This window comes from Spermophilus citellus, assembly GCF_964194105.1.
Source record: "Spermophilus citellus genome assembly, chromosome: 2".
NCBI lineage: Eukaryota > Metazoa > Chordata > Mammalia > Rodentia > Sciuridae > Spermophilus > Spermophilus citellus.
Genome location: NC_138183.1, coordinates 11,246,959 through 11,267,279, shown reverse-complemented (window position 1 = coordinate 11,267,279; position 20,321 = coordinate 11,246,959). Strand labels below are relative to the sequence as shown.

Sequence of the window (20,321 nt, the reverse complement as noted above, 5' to 3'; positions counted from 1 at the left end):
AGAAATGTTCTGTCTGACATAATTATACTTGCTAAGAAACTATAAAAATACACAGGTTTGAAATTACCTTTCCTGAACATCTATTTAGAATGAAATTACTAATGGTATCACCTAATTCTTAAATCATCATGGCTAGATAATCCAATTCCATGTCTGTAAGTCAATACAGAACTGTATTAATTAAAAGCTATTAGCACTCCATTTACTATTGATTATGAAAACATTCAATCTTTTCTAATAAAAAGATTTGGTTCTTCAAAAACACATTAAGGGGAGTGATCAGAATAATATCTATGTGGGAAACTATGTATCAATGCAAAAAATCTTATGGAAAAGCTCAGTGTGTTAGGGTCTCCCATCTAACAGTGATCTCACAATATATACTACTCACTTTTCACTTCTAAAACACCAATTTATAACACTGATTTACTTTTCTGGGAAAGTGAATCCATGTAAAAGTTAAATGCTTCCAAATCATAATACAAAAGCACAGTTAATGGTTACTTGGTGAAGAATCGAGAAAAAAGGAAGGGCCTATTTGCTTACTACATTTAAATTCTAGAATACATCAATTTTCAAGTAATTACAGCCAATGGATGTTATTTTTTAAATTTCCAATTCTAACAACAAAAGTAGAGAGATATAAAAATCACACCAAAAATAGTTTCCCAAAATGGGTGGAGCAAAAAAGTTCAATCTATTTGTAGATCATTTTTGCTCTTGGGTATCTTCTGGTTGGCTTAAAGACTGGGGATCAATTTCTCTTTTTATACTCAACTTCAACTATTAGCAAGGGACCCATGACATGTCTTGATGGAGACTAACAGAATTCTAGAGTAATGCCCCCTAAGTACCATTCAAGGCTACTCTGGTGGGCCAGATGAAGAAGCTATTGCTTATCATTAGCCAGAAGGATTGAAACCACACAAGGATTCAGTTCCCATGAGACAGGAAACCAGATGGTGCCAACAGTGTGACAAGAAAACTACAGAATGAGTATCCCTTACCTGGAAATGCTTCAGACCAGAAGTGTTACAGATTTTGAAGTTTTTCTGATTTTTAGAATATTTGCACAGACTTCAGTGGTTGAGCATCCCTAATCCAAAAATCTGAAATCTGAAATTTGGAGCATTTCTGATTTCCAGATTACTGATGCTTAACCTGTACTCTACAAAGAAGAAATAGCTAGCAGGATACAGAGGACAGTCTGTTGCGTAACAAACCTCTAAAAGTATACCACAGGGAAGAGGGAGAAGGAAAGGACCTTAAAACATTAGGGCTTTAATTCCTAACATACACAAACAACTTAAAATTTGATCCAGAGACCAAAAATATGTAGCTCTAAGTCATTGAGGACATAAAATAGAGGTTGGAAAAACCACAAAATCATCTAAGGCTTATTCTTTTTCTTCCAATTGTCATGTGGTTAACACTCTTCAAGTAGAAAATTTCATACAGATATGACTCCTATATAAATATATAATATTATGTTCTCTTTCTTGCAGTAGTCTATGCTTCTTAGGAACCACAAAACACAGACAGAAATAAAACCAAAGACTTATTTTTCTATCACTGTTTTGTGAAGAGATAAAATTAGGAACTAGCATTTGTGGTATATTCTTTAATTTTAAAAAAGTAAGTTTCTTATTCATGGGTGGGAGAAGGTTCTTAAAACTTTTCAATCAACTCTGTTAAAAAGAAACTATATTAACATCAGACTTGTCACTTTAAAATTATTTTATTCATAAATACACATAATAGAATTGAAAAGAAGAAGGAATGGATAAAAAGAAAAACCTACCTATTTTAACACATTGATGGTAAAGATGGCGATAGCATGCCAACATATAGGCCATACCAACCATATCATCCTAACCACTACCTCAATGACAGGGAAATAAACACCATCAATTAAACTCCTTCAACTGTTCTAAGGCTATCCCTCAAGTAAGAGTACCAAATTTTAACAGAATAAGGTTTCAAGATAACATATACATGATTATTTACTACAATTCAAGCATAAAACTTTTGTTTACTTCTCTTTAAAGTCCCTGAGGCTTATAAAAAGCAAAACTCAAGGGACCTTAATATTCTTTAAAACAGTACTTAAAAAAAAAAAAAAGCAATGCTTTTAAAAACTAACATCCACCCTATAAAGTTCCATTCAATTAGCTCAAAGATCCAGTCTGATAGTTAATAAAACTATGAAAGCCATTTTATAAAAATTAACAGAGACTGCAAACAATTTATTTGAGTTTTCTTAAAAATCTCTATTTTGCACAGGAGGTTGAAATGTTGTTTCACATTGAGTTGATCACAATGCCATAATGTCACCAAAACATCGGCATTGGAAACATCTGAGTTAAAAAGGTCCAAATACAATCTGCTTTTCTCAAGCAACACAACACCCGCCTTACTAACAGTTTCAGCATGGCACATGTACAAAACCTAGCACCCTGCAGTTAAGCAAACCGCCTTTAAATTTTCTGTCTGGCAGCAATCCACTTGCGTGTCTGTATGTTTTTACAAGTACTCTATGTATTTCATTGCGTCAGCTGCATTTCTTTGAGTTTTAAATGGTCTGGGAACATTTTATGAAATGTTCTATATCTTTATATGGAAAATAACATATACTGGAAAACTGCATTGGTCTAATATTTATGTATCTATTTCTTTATCCACTATCCAATACTATAATTGCTAATGTTCCAAAACACCTTCTCACATTCGTATGCTCATCGCCAAATGCAGTGTCACCAAACAGCTAACTTTCAACACAAAAATCTACAGATGAGAGTACTTCCATGGAAGAAAGTAATACAACAATTTGCTTAGGCAATTGGCAGTAAGAACAGAGTTATCAGCATATGTCAGGCTTTTTCCTAAGAATTGTCTTGCTGACAGAAAATTAAGAACATAATACAGTGGTACACAGAACACTCTTCTTTCCTTATCCTCCCCTCTCAGCAACTTTCTCCTAATTTAAATCATAGTTTCTTACAAACTTAAAAATCAATTTCATCATTTCCCAGGAAAATATTTTTCAACAGCAAATATAGCATTTAAAATATCTTGCCAACAATACATGATAGAGTCCACATACCTTTTACTAAACAGCCCTAAAAGAGGTAGTTGGCTCTTAAAGAGATTTCACATTATGTCAATGTAATGGGTCCTACATCTCCCAGCATCATTGCCATCTACAAGGTTGTCCCCATAGAAACATATGTGCACTAGTCACCTGAGGACCACAAGAAGCATTTCCATATTTTAAACAAGACATTTCACAAGATAGGACTCCCAACAGCACAATCTCATTCAGGCAGAGAATATAACCATGCATAAAGGCTACATCTTCACATCAGGGGGAACATGGAAAAAAGATGTCTTATTTCTTTTCTTTTTTTTTTTTAAGAAAGGCTAATTTTCTTCCATCTCAATGGTCTATGCTTTCTAGTCTTTCATACATACTTTAAAATCTTTAAGACATACCAGATTGCCACAGGATGTTTAATTAATAGAATAAGAGTTTGGGCAAGACTTACTAGAAAGGTGCTATAAATTATTTTACACAGGCTCCAAAATCCTTGAGTTCTGCCTTAGGCTTAAAGTTCCTAGAAAACGTGGTAGACAGATCTTTTACAACAGAAATACAAAATAATTCATAAAAGCACCATAGTTATATATGAGGGCTCGTTTGCACATCAGTAACTAGTAATGAATACACACATACACACACACACACACACACACACACACACACGACCAAATTATTTCCCCATTTCCCTCTCCATCACACAAATGACTCTACTTGAAGAGTTAATTCATGACATATTATTTAATTGATTTAAAAATATACTGACTTCGTTTGTTTGAAATTAGTAATAACTGCATATTGGCCAAATGTCAGTAACTTCTATAACTGGAGCTTCTTTAGAAAATTTAAGAGAAGCTGCCAATGTAGCAGTTAACACGGAAATCCACACTGCTTTCACTTTTAACATGTCAAGTATCAAGGCAGAAAACATTACATTATCTCTAAGATATTTCAGTCTATAAGAAACAAAATACTTAACACTTTTAAATTCATAATTTTAAAAATCTGCTCTTTAAAAAAGTAGGACTTTAACGTTAGCTATAAATGATATAATCTCATTGTTCAATTTCATGGAGTTTAAGATACTACCTTCCTCTTCCCACAACTCTAAATGTTAATCCAAGCTGTAATCAGATTTAATTTTCCAGATGAGAAGATGGGAATATGCTGCAAACAGGATAATAGACCACTACACTATTCTTTCATTAATGGCATTTTCCAGATTCACACATAAAAAATGTAGACTCAGAAAATGGTTAAGAAGTTGTGCTACCTTGTGAAGACCAGCTCAATCTTTCCCAAAACACATTCAGAAATAAACTTTCTTTTAATCTGCAAGGAAAAGTTTTTTTTAAAATGTTGCATAATGCAGAATTAAAGTTTCCTGATAGTGTGACTACAAACTGGACTGGGCTAAATAAAGAACGTCAAGGACACTGCCTATTAAACCTATTAAAGTTACAAAAAAATTCAGCTTCATTTACTTTATATTGTAAAATATCTGAATTATTAGCTCAGCACTTTAACTGAATACAATTATTCTAGTAAATTATTCCTTTCATGATAGTTAAAAATTACTTATTAAAAATAGCATATTTTAAGAGGACTGCTTCAAATATTTTACATATTTAAAAAAAATCAACAGGTTTTCCTTGGTGATGAAACAAAAAGACTTTGTCTTTCAAACATTTCTAAATTAAAAATTACTATTTTTTTAAGTTACTGGTTTTAAAATGCAGATTTACCATTAAAATTTCAAAGGAGTCTAACTCACAAATTAGGAAAAAATCATTTTTAAGAACTTTAAATAAACAAATTAGGTTTACTTGGTTTCAGTATATAAAGGAATCTGTAACTTAAAAAAAATCTATTCCATATATTAACTCTGAATCATGAAACTGTAAGATAGAAAAACATTGTATCATCTCAATTTTAAGATCATTTTTTTATTTGGTCTTTTTAGATATACATGATAGTAGTGTATTTTGACACATTATATACACTTGGATTATAACTTATTCTAATTAGGACTCATCATCCCAATTTTAAACCACAATTCTGTTCTGGCATCCCCCTCCCTAACATTGGAATTTAAAATACAATTAAATACTATTTCAACAGTAGCCAGCCTGATAACATAGTCACAGTTGACCATCTATGCCTATAATAAAAGCACAAAGAGTATTTTTGAAGGAAAAGAGCAAAACCCACCTTGGTATGGCAAGCAATGGGACCATTCACATGCCCCATTCCTCCTCCAACTAACATACTCTGCCTTTCTACATATCCTGCTACGATGTGACTATTTATGCATAAACAACAGATACTGACCTATTGTTTTCAGTTGTTGGAGTTATGAATGTTGTACAGTTAACAATTAAGTGAATCAACAAGTCCTAAATGCATCAGCTGTTCTACAAATAATGAGTCCATTGACATTATACAGTAAAATCTAGAGTTTCAAATTTCCTTCTGGAGAGTGCTGATGGATTTCACCCAGAAAATGCCACTGCCTACCAATAATTTGAAATTTTTTCATAACTTTATCTACAAAAGGAATATAAATATGATCCTTAACCAAATTTATGTAATGTGTACCCAAAAAGCAAAACATAAGTGAAATTCCAAAAAGGGCTTTAAAATGGAAAAGAGGGTAAATGTATGCTAAACAGGGTGGGGTGGGGATGCCAAAAGAACAAGTTTGCCTTCTCCCTACTGCATATCTTAGCTTTCAATTTTTATTACTATTTAAATTCTAATATTTAGGAGCTTTTTAAATTAGTTAAGAGTTTAGAACTAATTCCTAAAACGAATCAAATTGATAGAAAACACATAGATGAAGTTGGTTTAATGGCTTTAATATCAGGCTTCATGTAATGTTTCTATGATCTAGGATTCACTTTAACCCATCTTTTCATTTTATTTTGCCATACTGAGGATTGAAACCTGGGTCAGGGCCTAAGGCAGGTGGTCTAAAACTGAGCTAGACCCCAGCCCTAGTCTATCTTTCTGAATGAGCAACCTAAGTGTCACATTTTTATGCCAATGTGAATAATTACTTTAGAGTTAACCTAAATGACAGCTGTGCCCTTTATGTATTACAAAGGTGACATCACTGCATATGGTCTTCATAAATAGATATATCACATCTGTCAAATTTGGTGAAAAGAGATGACTTAATTACTGATTCAAATATTAAGCTATTGATGGAGTACCCACTATGTGCCAGTGCTGTGATCAGCATTAGTAAAAATTTCTGTTTTTACGTTCATGAAAGCTATGCTATCAGGACCATTGCAACAACTTTAACACAAAGAAATCAAGAGGTTTGTCTAGGACTTTTCAAACTTGTCTAAAGTTATAAAATTAGTATTCAATCATGGTTCAAACACTTGATGTGGCTGGCCCAGTTGATGGATAAGCCACAGTCTCCTGACCTCCAGGAGTTTGCAGTCTAGCTAACCCTAACTGGAAAACACAGAATTAAACAAGTCATTACCATAAGACTTGCTCAGCTCTTCCACAGGATTAACAGAGGAGCATTTAGCCTTGTCCAGACTGGGAAAAAAGCTTTTGGGAAGAGCTGGCAGAGAAGGGATATTAGACCAAAGTTCATTCCAGGATGCACTATACTTACTTCTTAACAGTATACAGTATAAAGAGGAGAATTTTGTGAGGCCAGGTCCCATGTTTTTCTTAGCTTTGCCTCCTACAAAATGTCTTGCCTATTATAAATACCCAACAAATATCTGAAGTATAACAGAATAAAATAAACTCATTAAATACACTGTTTCTCCAAGTGGATAAAAGGACAATTTCAAAACATCCAATTGAAAACAAGACTTTGAATGCTATAGGCTTCCTAAATATCACATTGGAATGTGGTAAGCACACAATAAATATTAGTTGTTGTTATGTTATTAACCCCAATGGAGAAATAAGCAAGCACTATAAATTAAATGGCTACAGATGTATAGGTGTGCCTCAAATTGGAAATATGGGTGTTCCTGAAATAAACTTTTATAAACTCAATTAAAATTTCCCATTGCCTTCTATTACTCACTTAGAAATGTTATAACTTTATCAGAAACTGATTTTCCCTACTTTGTCAGTGGCTCCAAAGTCTTTAAGCTACAGTTTATTTTTTGCTTCCTGGCATCTGTTTGCTAATGATCTGTAAACATCAGATGCATTAGGGATTCTCCCAGATTTACAGAAACCCTGAGGTGCATATGTAGAAATTGAAGGACCTTTCTGCTAATATCTTTGCTTTCTAGGTTTGCAGACTGGGTTTCACCCACAGAGGTCCAGTAAACATTTTAACATTTTTCAGTGAGAATTATACCACTACCAGCTACCATTTACTGAATGCCTCAATATACCAGATATTACCATAAGTGGTTTTACTTGCTTTCTTTAATCACAACAACCCTACCAGGTAAGAAGATGTATTAATATTTTTTAAATAAGGAAAGTGAAGCTCACTAAGAGCAAATTCACAATTAAGTAACAGAGCTAGGATTTAGCCTGGATCCATCAGAATCCAAAGAATCCAACACTGGCTGTCTTTTTTGGCTTTATTTATTTATGTCTTCATGTTGATCTGTCTTCTAGTCATTATTGTGACTCAACAATAAGAATACATCTGGACAAATAACTAAAACATGTTGTCATGAAATAGGCCTTAGCAGATTATGAATGAGGGCTTTCCAATTCCTTTATTTAAATTCCTTTGCCAAGTTCAGGATATAAATAAAATGACTACAAAGTAACTAGCACCCAACTAGTGAACACAATATTTAGAAGATGAACTCATTAAAAACAGGATAATTTTGAAGGCTAGATGTTATCTTTGTATCATCCATGAAAAAAAATTAAACAGTAAATAAGAACAGAGAAAAAAATATTTTCCTCCTTAAGAAAATGTGTTTCCTAGTTCCTCTAAACCATACTCAGAACCCTAGTGCTAAGACCAACCTAGTGCATATAGCATAGATAAAAGCTGACATCTCCACAAGTGAAACACACTGTGCCTGTCAAGAGAAAATTTTCTTTTACCAAAATTTTGCCTCTCTCTCCCAGGCATATTGCTGCCTACTACCTCTATATTATCAGAAGTGGTTAACATACTAAATATCACTTTTTTAAACTGTGTCAAAATAATAACATAAAATTTACCACTTGAACTAACTTCCAGTACATGGCACTGTGACATTAAGTAATTCACACTGTTATGCAACAATCACCACCAATCTATCTCCAGAACCTTTCATCTTCCCCAACTGAGACTTTAAACCCATTAAATGCCACCTCTTAATTATCCCCTCCTCCCAGCCCCTGGCAAACACCATCTGTGTTCTGTTTCTATATAATTTATATAGAAACCTCATCAAAGTGGAATCATACAGCATTTGTCCCCTTGTGATGGACTTACATCACTTGGCATAATGTCTTCAAGGTTCCTCCATGTTGCAACATGTGTCAGAATGTTGTTCCTTTTTAAAGCCAAATAAAATTCCATTTATGTATATGCCACACTGTTTATCCATTATTCCATCAATGGATACTTGAGTGATTTTAACATTTCATCTATTGTTTATTGGTCTGCTTATATGGGTATACATAAATCTGTACAAGTTCCTGTTTCCACTTCTTTTGGGTATATGCCACTAGTGGAATGTTGGATCATATGGTAATTCTACATTAAAAATTTATAGGACCTATACCACTTTTCATGTTTCAAGACCTTTATGTTGTAAAGCTGGTCTAGAGTCCTTAGCCTCACCATTAAGACAACCTACCCAATTTCCTCTCCATTTCTTAATTATTAATCTCCAAGTCTAATTAGTCTAATCACTTCACTTTCCCACAAAACCTGACAAGTTCTTGTCATCTTTCTCCTCTTCCCAGAATCCCAATCAGACCTTTTCAAAAGATGTACTTAAGGCATAACAATTTATACCTTTGGCTAACTGTACAGTCTTATACGACTTAACATTCAATCACACTAGCACTTTTTAAAAAATATTTTTTAGTTGTCAATAGACCTTTATTTTATTTATTTATATGTAGTGCTGAGAATCGAACCCAGTGCCTCACACATGCTAGGCAAGTGCTCTACCACTGAGCCACAACCCTAGCCCCACACTAGCACTTTTTAAAAAATTAAAAGACAAAGAACCATGTCCTCTATCAAAAGCAAAACGAATTTTAAATGAGGTCGCCAAAGGAATAGCACAACACTGTACCCTCACACACACTCCCTTCAGCCCACAACGCTTGTTTTCTGGCACTTGTGGTCAGCCAGCAGCAAATTCTCAGCCTCTCCTGCATAAATTCCCTTCTCATTCTTACATTCTTACTGGGACCCAAGTAAGAATGGGCTCCTCTGGAGCCCTCTCAAGTGGTGATGTTTCTTATCTGCCCTCCTCCCCGCTGACCTGGGGGTGGAATTTGTGGACTCTTCCTTGTTGCCACTTCCAGACCATCCTCTCTTCCTCTTCTCTAAAACCCCAGATTTTAACCTCAGGTCACCAGACTATTCCCTCTCCCTGCTCTGCTTTGCTGTCATCTACTAATCCAGTGATATAGATCCTGGCACACTCAGACTCACTTTACACTACTCCCACCACATCTTACGGGTTTTGCCACTCACATAAACGATCCTACCAAATCCCCAAACTCTTCATTCCTTGGCCTCCTATCCACCCAAAATCCTATTCTCTATCCAACCTCAACTCTCATAGCCAAACACTAAACTCCACTGTTATCTATTCTAAACCCCCCTCAGTAATCACAATTTTAAGCATCTCAGTCTCTAGTCATGACCTCTCCTGGTCACTTGCTGATTCATTCTCTGTTCTCTTCAGTCTCATAGGGATTTACACTCTACCAGCCCTTCCACTGCCTTCATCTGTCTCCAGTCTACACTGTCCTCCCAGCCCAGCTTACATTCTATTGTTATAGCTATTCCTTATATATATCCTCAGCTCCCTTGTGCCTCTCACTTTGTCATCTTTACTTGGTCAACCTCCAATCCTCATTAAATCCAGCTGCTCAACTGCACCCCTGTAGCTGACTGTGGCTGAACAAAACAATCTCACATAAACGATCTTAATATTTCATGATTATCGACCAGAAGTGGGGTTTAGTACAACTCAGCTAACCATACCACATTTCCCTTCCCTCATTTATCCTCCTGCTCTTTTCAGTGGCTATTTCATATTTTCTCCTCTCCCCTCAAACCTCCAATGCTCTTTATCCTCATTTGCTATTATCTTATTTGCCATTTCACTGGGAAAACAGAGCAATCAGAAGAGAACTCCCACAGGACCCTTTCTCTATCACCTATACCCATCCAGTCCCCCTCCCTATAGACTCTGCCTTCATCCTATTATGAGAATAACTGGCCTTGCCCCTTACAAAGGCCACTGTTATCCATTTGTGAAGAAAGATCCCATCCCCTCTTAACAATTCCCATATATCTCCATCAATTCTCCCTTTTAATTATAGCTTTGTAATGTTTTGAACAACCAATAATGAAAAAAATTAATTTTACCTCTCTATTGGATCTTTCTCATCAGTATACAAACATGCTATTATTTCTGCAAACATTTTTTAAAAGGTCAAGCTCCTTCTCCAATAGCTATACCCCATCTCTCATTCTCTTTCTAGATACGTTCCTCAAAGGAAGTGTCTATGCTAACTACTACCAGTTCCTCTCCCTGCCCCCAACTCTCTTGGACTCAAGCCAATCAAACTTTCATCCCATCACTTCTCTAAAACCACTTATATACCAGTGGTCAAATCAATGACCTCTTTTTTTGACTGCTAATATCAATAATCAATCTTCAGTTGACCTGTAAGCATCACCTCATACTTGTGATTGCTTCCGCCTCCTCACATTACTCTGTGTTTTCTGATCAGCCACCCCCATGTACCACTGGATCCTCCTCAGGCTCCTGCTGACTTCTTCCTTTTAAAGTGCTCAGAGCTCATGCCTTGGACTTCTTCATTCACTTTTTTTCTTGATATCATCCTTGCTCATCTCTTTCAATCTTATCACTTCAAATCCAAATATGCCCTATCAAGTTTAAATTTATTTCTCAATATCCCCCAACTCCAAACTCATTTATCTAACTGCCTACTGAACATCTCAGCTTGATACCTCAAATTTAACATGTATAAAACTGAACTCCTGGGGCTGGGACTATAGTTCAGCGGTAGAGCACTTGCCCAGCATGTGTGAGATACTGGGTTCAATCCTTAGTACCACATAAAAATAAATAAAGATATTGTATTTATCTACAACTAAAAAAATATATTTAAAAAAAGTGAACTCCTGATCTTATTCTTATATCTCAGATCCAATGTGTCAGCTAAGCCTGTTGATTAAATCATTCAGACATATTTCAATACTGACCATTTATCTCCATCTGCACCACTACCATCCTGGCGTAAGCCACTATATATTTTCCACCTAGATTACTATAATTGCCTCCTAACATATTTCCCTGCTTCTGCCTCCAATTTCCTACAGTCTGTCCTCAAAAGAGCAACCAGAGGAATCCTATAAAATTCATGTCAAGTCCTCTTCAAAAGCATCCTTAGTTCTCCAGCACCTCCCTGACTCACCATCCTACTGCTCTCCTAACTCTACCCCAGCCTTGGCAGCCACAGGCACATGCTGTGCCTCAAACACACATGACACATTTCTATTCATGGTCTCTGCCTTGCTAGTCAGTCAGTCAGCTAAGTAGCAAGGAGCGTTCTCTCAGACCCTTATTTATAAGTTAATTCCTAATGTGATCTTCCTTGACCACATTTACCAGTACAATTTCCTATCCCCACCATTCCTATTCCCTTTTCCTGTACCATTTTTCTCAGGGCATTTAACCATCCAACATACTGCATATTTAACTTATTTTTCCCCTACTAGGATGTTTGCTTTATGAACACGGACATTTTTGCCTGTTTTGTTCAACATCATATACCCAGTACCTGAAATAGGGTCTAGCATATAAATGCCAAGTGAAAGAAAGAATGAGCAAAGAAAGGGATCAACTAATACTCCTTTTGGCAAATAATTTGGCAGCAGACCTCAAAAACATTAAGAATGTCCATAATAATTCTACAAAGCAAAATCTATCTCAAGAAAGTAATTAGAAAGGCAAATAACTTTTTAAATGCATGTTTCAAGGATGACTTCAAAAACTGAAAAAGAGGGGCTGGGGCTGGGGCTCAGTGGTAGAGTGCTCGCCTAGCACGTGCAAGGCCCTGGGTTTGATCCTCAGCACCACATAAAAATAAGTAAATAAAATAAAGGCATTGTGTCCAACTATACCTAAAAAATAAATATTTTTTAAAAACTGAAAAAGGAACATCAATAAACTCAAGTGACACATATTTATATCACCATTAAGTGGTTTCTGTAATAATATCATTTCATTATGAAGAATTAACTCAAAATAGAATGTAAACATTTAGAACTGGGAGAGTGGTTTGTGAAAGAGTGCTTGCCTAGTATGCCATAATGCCCTGAGTTACCACCCTAGCACTAAAGAAAAAGAGGATCTATCATACTGCAATAGTAATTAGTATTTTTAAAATGTTTTACAACAAAACTAAAAGTTAATTCACTAACATGTCTAGCCATAAGTCTCTGAGTTATGAAATTACATGTGATTTTCCTTATTTTCTACATTTTTAACAAGGTTCATTTTTTTATGAAATTTGTAAATAAAGAAATACGCTCATGGGAAATTGTACTTAAATGACCTTCAGGCTCGGGTTATAGCTCAGTGGTAGAGCGCCTGCCTTAGAGCTGAGTGATAGAGCGCCACATATGAGACACTGGGTTGGAACCTCAGCACCATATAAAACAATAAATAAGTAAAATACAGATATTTTGTCCATCTACAACTAAAAATATTTTTATAGTTTTATTTTATTCATTTATTTTATGTGTGCTGAGGTTTAAACCCAGGGCCTCACACATGTTAATCAAGTGCTCTACCTCTGAGCCACAACCAGCCCAACTAAAATATTTTTTTTTTTAAATGACTGCAACAGTTTAACAGTTCTTCCAGGAATCCACCCAGTGCTTCAACTCACACAGACTGCTCTCCCCTATAAGCTTCCACTGTTTTGGCAGCTATGTAGATCACTCAGCACCTGATTGTGTGTCTAATCCTTTAGAATCATAGACTATGCCTTCTCTCATCTAAGTACTTGTCTCTCAGACAAAGAAACTAACTGCTCCCAAGACCAGAACCACATCTCCTCACCACTGTGCTTTTTCCATGGATGAAGGTGCTGGCATTCCAGCACAGTGCCAAACAGAATGAGCTGCCTTCCATTCGTAATCACTTGAATGGAATTTTACTATGAATTGTTCTTACTAAATTCTCCAGGTAGTTTGATTCAGAAATACTTCTAGCCAAGTCTTCTACAAAAGACTTTATGAAATACCTATTTCATTTGTGAAATACTTGTTTTTGTTACATGCTACAGGACAGGCATAGACCATGCAATATCACTCAAGCTTCACAACACTTTAAGATAGATATCATCACCCTCAGATGACTAGAAGGGATGAAATTATTGGCACATAATCATACCCATGTATTATGTAAAAGAGTTAAGTCTGAGGATATGAATCTTTCTAAAACATATAGTATTAATCACTATGGTTCTAAAGAAGTTATTAAGTTTATGCATGTATCCAAATTGTCTAATGGGCTAGATTCAGTTTATGGTTCAGTACGTCTGGAGTGGTACTCCAATAACTTGCATTACTAACAAGATCTCAGTTGATGCTGATGCTGCCAGTCTAGGAACCACATTTTGAGAATTACTGTTATACAGACTTGATAAAACACTAGCAATGGGAATCTACTCTAGAATTCCTTAGAAAAGGTGAGCCACTTTCAATCCTCTCCTAGTCAGGATAGTAGCTCATGATTTTAATTTGTATTTTTAGTGACTTTTTTTCATGATTTTTAACCATTGAATTCTTTAGTGACCTCTGTTGTTTAATTTTTTAGCCATCTTTATATTCTTCAAGTTCCTAATGTATTCTGGATCTAAAACATGCAAAAATTCTTCCAATCTGATAACTTTCTTTTTATTCTGTTCAGTTTATTTTGCCACACCAAATTTTCAAATCTTAGTATAGTTGTAATCCCAGTGGCTTAGGAAGGGAAGGGAAGAGGATCACAAGTTAAAAGCCAGCCTTAGCAATTTAGTGGGACCCTAAACAACTTAGCCAAGACCCTGTCTCAAAATAAAAAATAAATAAGCTGGGAATGTGGATCAGTGGTTAAGTGCCCCTGGGTTCAATCTCTGGTACAAAAAATAAAAACCTTTAGTGTAGTCAAACCAAGTCTTTCCATCATAATTTGTGTTTTTTTAAATATCTTATTCATGAACTCATTTCTTACCTAGACCTCTAAAAATATTCTTATGTTTTCTTTTGTTCTTTAATCCAACTGTAATTTATTTTTATGAAGGCTGTGAGCAGGTCATTTTTTTCAATTAGATAAGTCTTTCAAATAGCAGAACTGCCTGGTCGTACATGGTCTTTTTATTTCCAACTCCTAAGGACAACTTTCAAAGTCCTCTTGGGGGATGGGGGGGAATCAAGGAAAGGGTTTGATATTGCTTAATATCATTTAAATATGACAAGTCCTAGCTAGTGATATTTGGTGGAACAGAATATACTGAGTCAGTTTTTCTCAGACCTGGCGGGTGGAGGGATAGCAGGGGGGGCTGATTCACCTTTATCCAATAATAAAGCCAATGAATCCAGACAGGTATTATTAGATCATCGAGCAAGAAAAAACAGGTTAGGCAAAACCAAAGCACTGAGACATTTCTACCAGCTTTCTTTCTTTCTTTCTTTCTTTTTTTAATGCTTATAAAATACCAAGTTTTAAGACAGTGTCACAGAAACACAAAACTAAACTTTTTCCTAGCTCTCAAAATTTACAGTCTCACACACTAGCTTCTTACTCCTTTCCAAAACTGAGATTTAGAAAAGGATCATTTAGAGAAACACTTATTCCATAGTTATAGTGTTAAGAAAAAAGAACATCTTGCTTGATTCTACTGCAATCCTTCCTAAATTTGATTCATAGTGATATTCTTGCATAAACTAATAAAAATTACTTCATGGATTCAAATCCCTATGTAACCACTTTAGAGATTTTTATATAATATTACATTTACCATAATAATTTACATAGTATAACAAGTATCAAGCAGCTAAATTTGAATTTTTTGTTCTCTTGAAAAAGAACACTACTTAAAATTAATGATATGTTTCTGAATATGATACTATAAGGCAGGCATTCTGAAGGAGGTTCACAACATGGACATTGATAATTTACCAAATAAATTCACTGTGATCAATTCTATTATAAAAATTCACAGGAACTGCTAATGAAAGCAAAGGTTAATTTAATATTTTACCCCTTCCTTTTCCAGCCATTTATTAGAACCTAATTTATTGAGAATGTCATTTTTAACAGTATTTCTTTGCAAATGTTATAGTGTAACTGCTATATAATTATCTTTCAGGCTGCAAATTTTTAAGCATTCTATATATTTTATACTGTATTTTACATACACTTAAAAAATGTAAACTGGATGATCAAGTAAACAAAAAAGGTACCCTTTGGTTTAAAAAATTCATTAAGCATAATAAATTCAATTAGACACAGTATGAGGTTTTCCTCAAAGCCATACAATAATAATACAAGTATTGTATTGTTCAAATATTTTCATTGTTACACAGCTTGTCACATTTCACTTTTAATAGGATCTGACTCAAAGAGACCTTGGAACAAAAGTATCCTAACCAAGTAGCAGTTCCCAAAGTGTCATGCTAAAAAAACATTACTCCCCAATTCACACAATTCAAACAATCAAATCAGAGAACAACCATTTCTTTATTAATAGAATAATGAAGACAAGCTTCCTGTGTCCAAGTGATGCTACCTTAAAAAAAAATTTAAACAAGGAAAACTAAAGAAACAATAATTGGAATAACATCAATACTAATAACATTTTTTTAATTGTTCAGTTACATACTATCCATTGAAAGATAATTTTTGCGAGTTTAACAATGATTCCAGCTTTACTAAAAGCAAATGAATTCCAATCCCTTAAAGGAATTCCTAAAGCTGACAACCTTCTCCATTAAAAATATAAACCTAAAAACAATGTCAACTCTACAAACCAAATCCCACTAGGAAAAAAAAAAAGTGATGAAGTGAAGCAGGAAATTAAATCATATTCAACTTAGGTGGAAATAAATAAAAACAGTACCTGCATTACAAAGATATCACAAGCAGCTGTATTCTTAAAAATTATTCACTCAGGATATAATTTCCCTCAGCCAATGTGCTGAAGATCAGGAGTAACTTCAAATACTTAATCCCACAAAAGGAGGGGAAGTTTTACTAAAATCATGTTTTCTAAGAGAAATTTTAAAGATATACATTATTATGACCTAATTTTCCAAACTGACTTTATTCTCCTTTATTATATAATATTCTACAATGTGAGGAAGCTTAAACATATCTATAGTTTTTAGGACAATCTAGCAATCTATTCAAAAAACAACAAAACTTCTATAATAACTCAAAAAGGAAAGTTACAACAATATGTTCAAAAAAGATAAGGAAAAAAGAAACAACAATTATCAAGGACATATGTGGCACAGGGCCCCAAAGTAACTTAACATTTTCCTTTTTAATCTTCATAACAATCCTACCACGTGAGCACTATTATCCTTAATTTATAAAGAAACAAACAAAATCTTCAAGGGTAGTTGAATTCCCACAGTTACACAGCTATTAGGTGACAGAACTGAGACTGAATATCATGCTTGTATGACTCCAAAGTCCAAAATTTCATATGCATCAAACTGCCCCCACCAATGGGGTCAAGGGGATGAAATAGGCTTTATGAATTAGCCTAAGAAGTTAAATGCTATAGATGAAGTTATTTCTAAGAAAATTTATAATTCAAATTACAAATAGTGGTTTTTTTTGTTTGTTTTTCAATTTTTTTAGTTGTAGATGGACACAATACCTTTATTTACTTATTTATATGTGGTGCTGAGAATCAAACCAGTGCCTCACCCGTGATGGCAAGTACACTACCACTGAGCTACAACCCCATCCCCCAAATAAACTTGTATAATATAACCTACCTAAAGTGTGAATGTGTTATAGATCAAAATTCTAAAAGTTCAAAAGAATATAATCTGGGAGGAATATAAATAATCACCTAGCTCTATAATGCTACCATTGAGGCCACTGAGTGATTCGCATCTAGAGCACTTGAATAGAGCCAAATATCATGTTATTTTGAATTCACAAAGCACTGTAAAATTTTTGAAGATCTTTTACACACTTTGGAATTGATAAAATTTTCCTCAAGATCTAGTGAAAAAGTTAAAGGAATGAAGTAGATAACATAAAAGAGGAAAGTAAGTAGGGCTCGGGTTGTGGCTCAATGGTAGAGCGCTTGCCCACCATGTGTGAGTCAGTGGGTTCGATCCTCAGCACCACATAAAAAACTAAACAAAAAAAAGTTATTCTGTCCATCCACAACTAAAAATATTAAAAAAAAAAAAAAGAGGAAAGCAAAGAGGCATTCAAAACACAGTGAAACCTACCAGTCGCAGGGATAATGTCATCCCATCACCTTTCCAAGGCCCCCAAAAATGCCCTGGGGATAGAAAGAGCTATAGGGAGACTACCACTCTCTCACCTATGGTCTTCCTTCAAGGTTGGAGGAAGCAGGTCACTAATGGCAGAATTTCATGAATCCCAGCAAAATATTAATACTCTGTTCCAGTAATACCCTATCTGTCTATATAAACCTGGGCCCAGGTTACTATTATCATTTCAGAGGTATAAAATTGAGGGTCAGAGATGAAATGAACTCTAAGGTCAAAAAGCAAGTGGCAGAAATAAGATTCATACCCAGTCTTGGCCCCTTTGCACTAGAGGTTATTACCTTCTCTAGAACTGCTTTAGATTCCTATGAAAGATAACTTCATTTTTATATAAAATTATAATAGGAAATGTAAAATTACAATGTGACTTCACAGTAGGAAAGTCTAAATTATAAAGAGCCTGATGATCCACATCTTATGAGGTTTAAGGAAGAATATATTCTTTTATCTAAAGAGGTCCACTTCATGCTAATCATCCATGTGCAAGGTGTAACTATAATATGCATTAGCCAGTTTTTTATTATATTAAAATTTTTATATCCAAATGAATATTACCTTCACAATATAATAATTTTAATGAGCCAATGCACTTATTTCAATATTAAATTATTTTGGTAGTCCCTTCTGGAAACTTCCCATAGAGACTTTGGAATGTTGACTTAAATCTCTCATATTTTCCTAGTTGGAATGTAATGAGTACAGCCTTCTGGAATATGATTCAGCATTACACACCAAGGTCTTAAGAATGAACCAGCCCTTTGACCAGGTAATTCAATTCTAGAAATATACTATAAGAAAATGCTAATAAATGTGCACGGTGGCCATTATATTATTATTTATCATAGCAAAACTACTTACACAATCCAAATGTCTTATAAGGAGCCGACTAAATAAATTATAATGCACTTATGTGAAGAACTAGAATATATCCATTAAAAATCACTGCAGAACAAAAGTCCTCAAATTGTGGGCCCTAAGCCAGCAGAATCAGTATCACCCAAAAACTTGCTAAAAATATACATTCTGAGGACCATACAAGACCTATTTAAACTCTGGGCATGAAGTCCAGGAAGCTTACTTTAACAAGCTCTCCAGGTAATTGTCACGCACACTGAAGTTTTAGAATGTTGCAGAATAATATTTAAGTTACCTACTGAGACCATTTCTCCATTCTAAATTTTAAGGAGGAGTATCACTATGTGATCCTCTACCTCTTTTTCTTAAAATTACATCCAAACACATGCATACACATGTGTGCTTGTGTATGCACACATACATGAGCATGCACGCACGCACATACACACAGATATCTTCCATTATTCAAACTCTCACCACCCTCCAAGTCAAACGTGTGTGTGTGTGTGTGTGTGTGTGTAATTTGGATGCACCACTCACAAATCCAAATTCTCATTGTTTATAACCCAAAATTTTGGAACTGAATACTATACATTCAGATAATGAAGCAGCCTTGCCACTCAAACTCACAAAACAATGAGATTCAGAGGACAACAAGAATTTGGGCTGTGTGCAGGTGTGTTAAAATGTCCCAAAATATTATCAATGGAATAGACCTAGAGACTGGAATTAGGATTATTTTTCTTTTTACTTTTCTAAGTTTTACAAATAATCTTCAAAAACACAACTATTTTAAACTGAAACTTAAAAGATTTCAAGAAATAAATCATATCAATCATGCAGTACTAAATAATATATTGTTTAGAGATACCTCCATAAGTGGTAAAATGATCATGAAAAGAAAGTTAACTTTAAAAATTGGATGGGGTACCTCTAAGGAGCTAAGGGGTAGGGATTTGGTTTAGATAACCATGTAGAAATGTGGTACGAAATTCTTCTAGGACGTATAATGGGCGTTTGCTTGTTTATCCAGGGAGTGGCCACTGCCTACATACACAGGTTCACTAACAGGGGCAAGGAAAAAAGGGTTGCCCATTTTCACTATCAGTGGAGTTTGATGGAAAGAGACGCATATCTGGAGTTAATCGCTATTATAAATCAAAGGGTTTGGAAAACATTGATTAAGGAAGCATTTTCCTGATTGATGAAAAAAACTCAGTATGGTCATCTACCCCTGCTAGAAGGTTATTTGATATATTATGTAGCATGCAGTGTGTTATGTAATACATAATCAAAATAAAATGAAAACCAAAATAAAATGAACAAGAAAAATTAAAAAAAATTGGGTGGGGGATGGTGATTATCTGGAGGCAGAAGTGATTGATATAAGGAGTACAGAGAAGGGTTCCAAAGGAGCTTCAAGACATCAGTAATATTCTGTTTAAGCTAGTATAGTATAGTAGAGTATCTTCAAAGAAGTCACTAGTAACTAGTCCCATCCCTATGGCACATGCCACTGCTCCCCAGACTGAGCAGTCTGCTTCCCTTCTTCAACAGGTCTGATTTTCTGACTTGCTCTGAACAACATAATACAGCAGAAATTATGTTGAGCCCTTTTTT

General features: G+C 34.7%; 1 protein-coding gene and 1 pseudogene across 10 annotated transcripts in view; one reads left to right on the top strand and one right to left on the bottom strand.

Annotated features, from left to right (window-relative positions):
- The window catches only part of DENND1A (DENN domain containing 1A), a 521,188-nt gene that overhangs the window by 394,142 nt on the left and 106,725 nt on the right, over positions 1–20,321 (bottom strand). The gene's annotated exons all lie outside the window — the stretch shown is intronic.
- Positions 19,681–20,032, top strand: LOC308642919 (NADH dehydrogenase [ubiquinone] 1 alpha subcomplex subunit 1-like; annotated as a pseudogene). The gene has a single exon. The product of its transcript is annotated as an NADH dehydrogenase [ubiquinone] 1 alpha subcomplex subunit 1-like (transcript).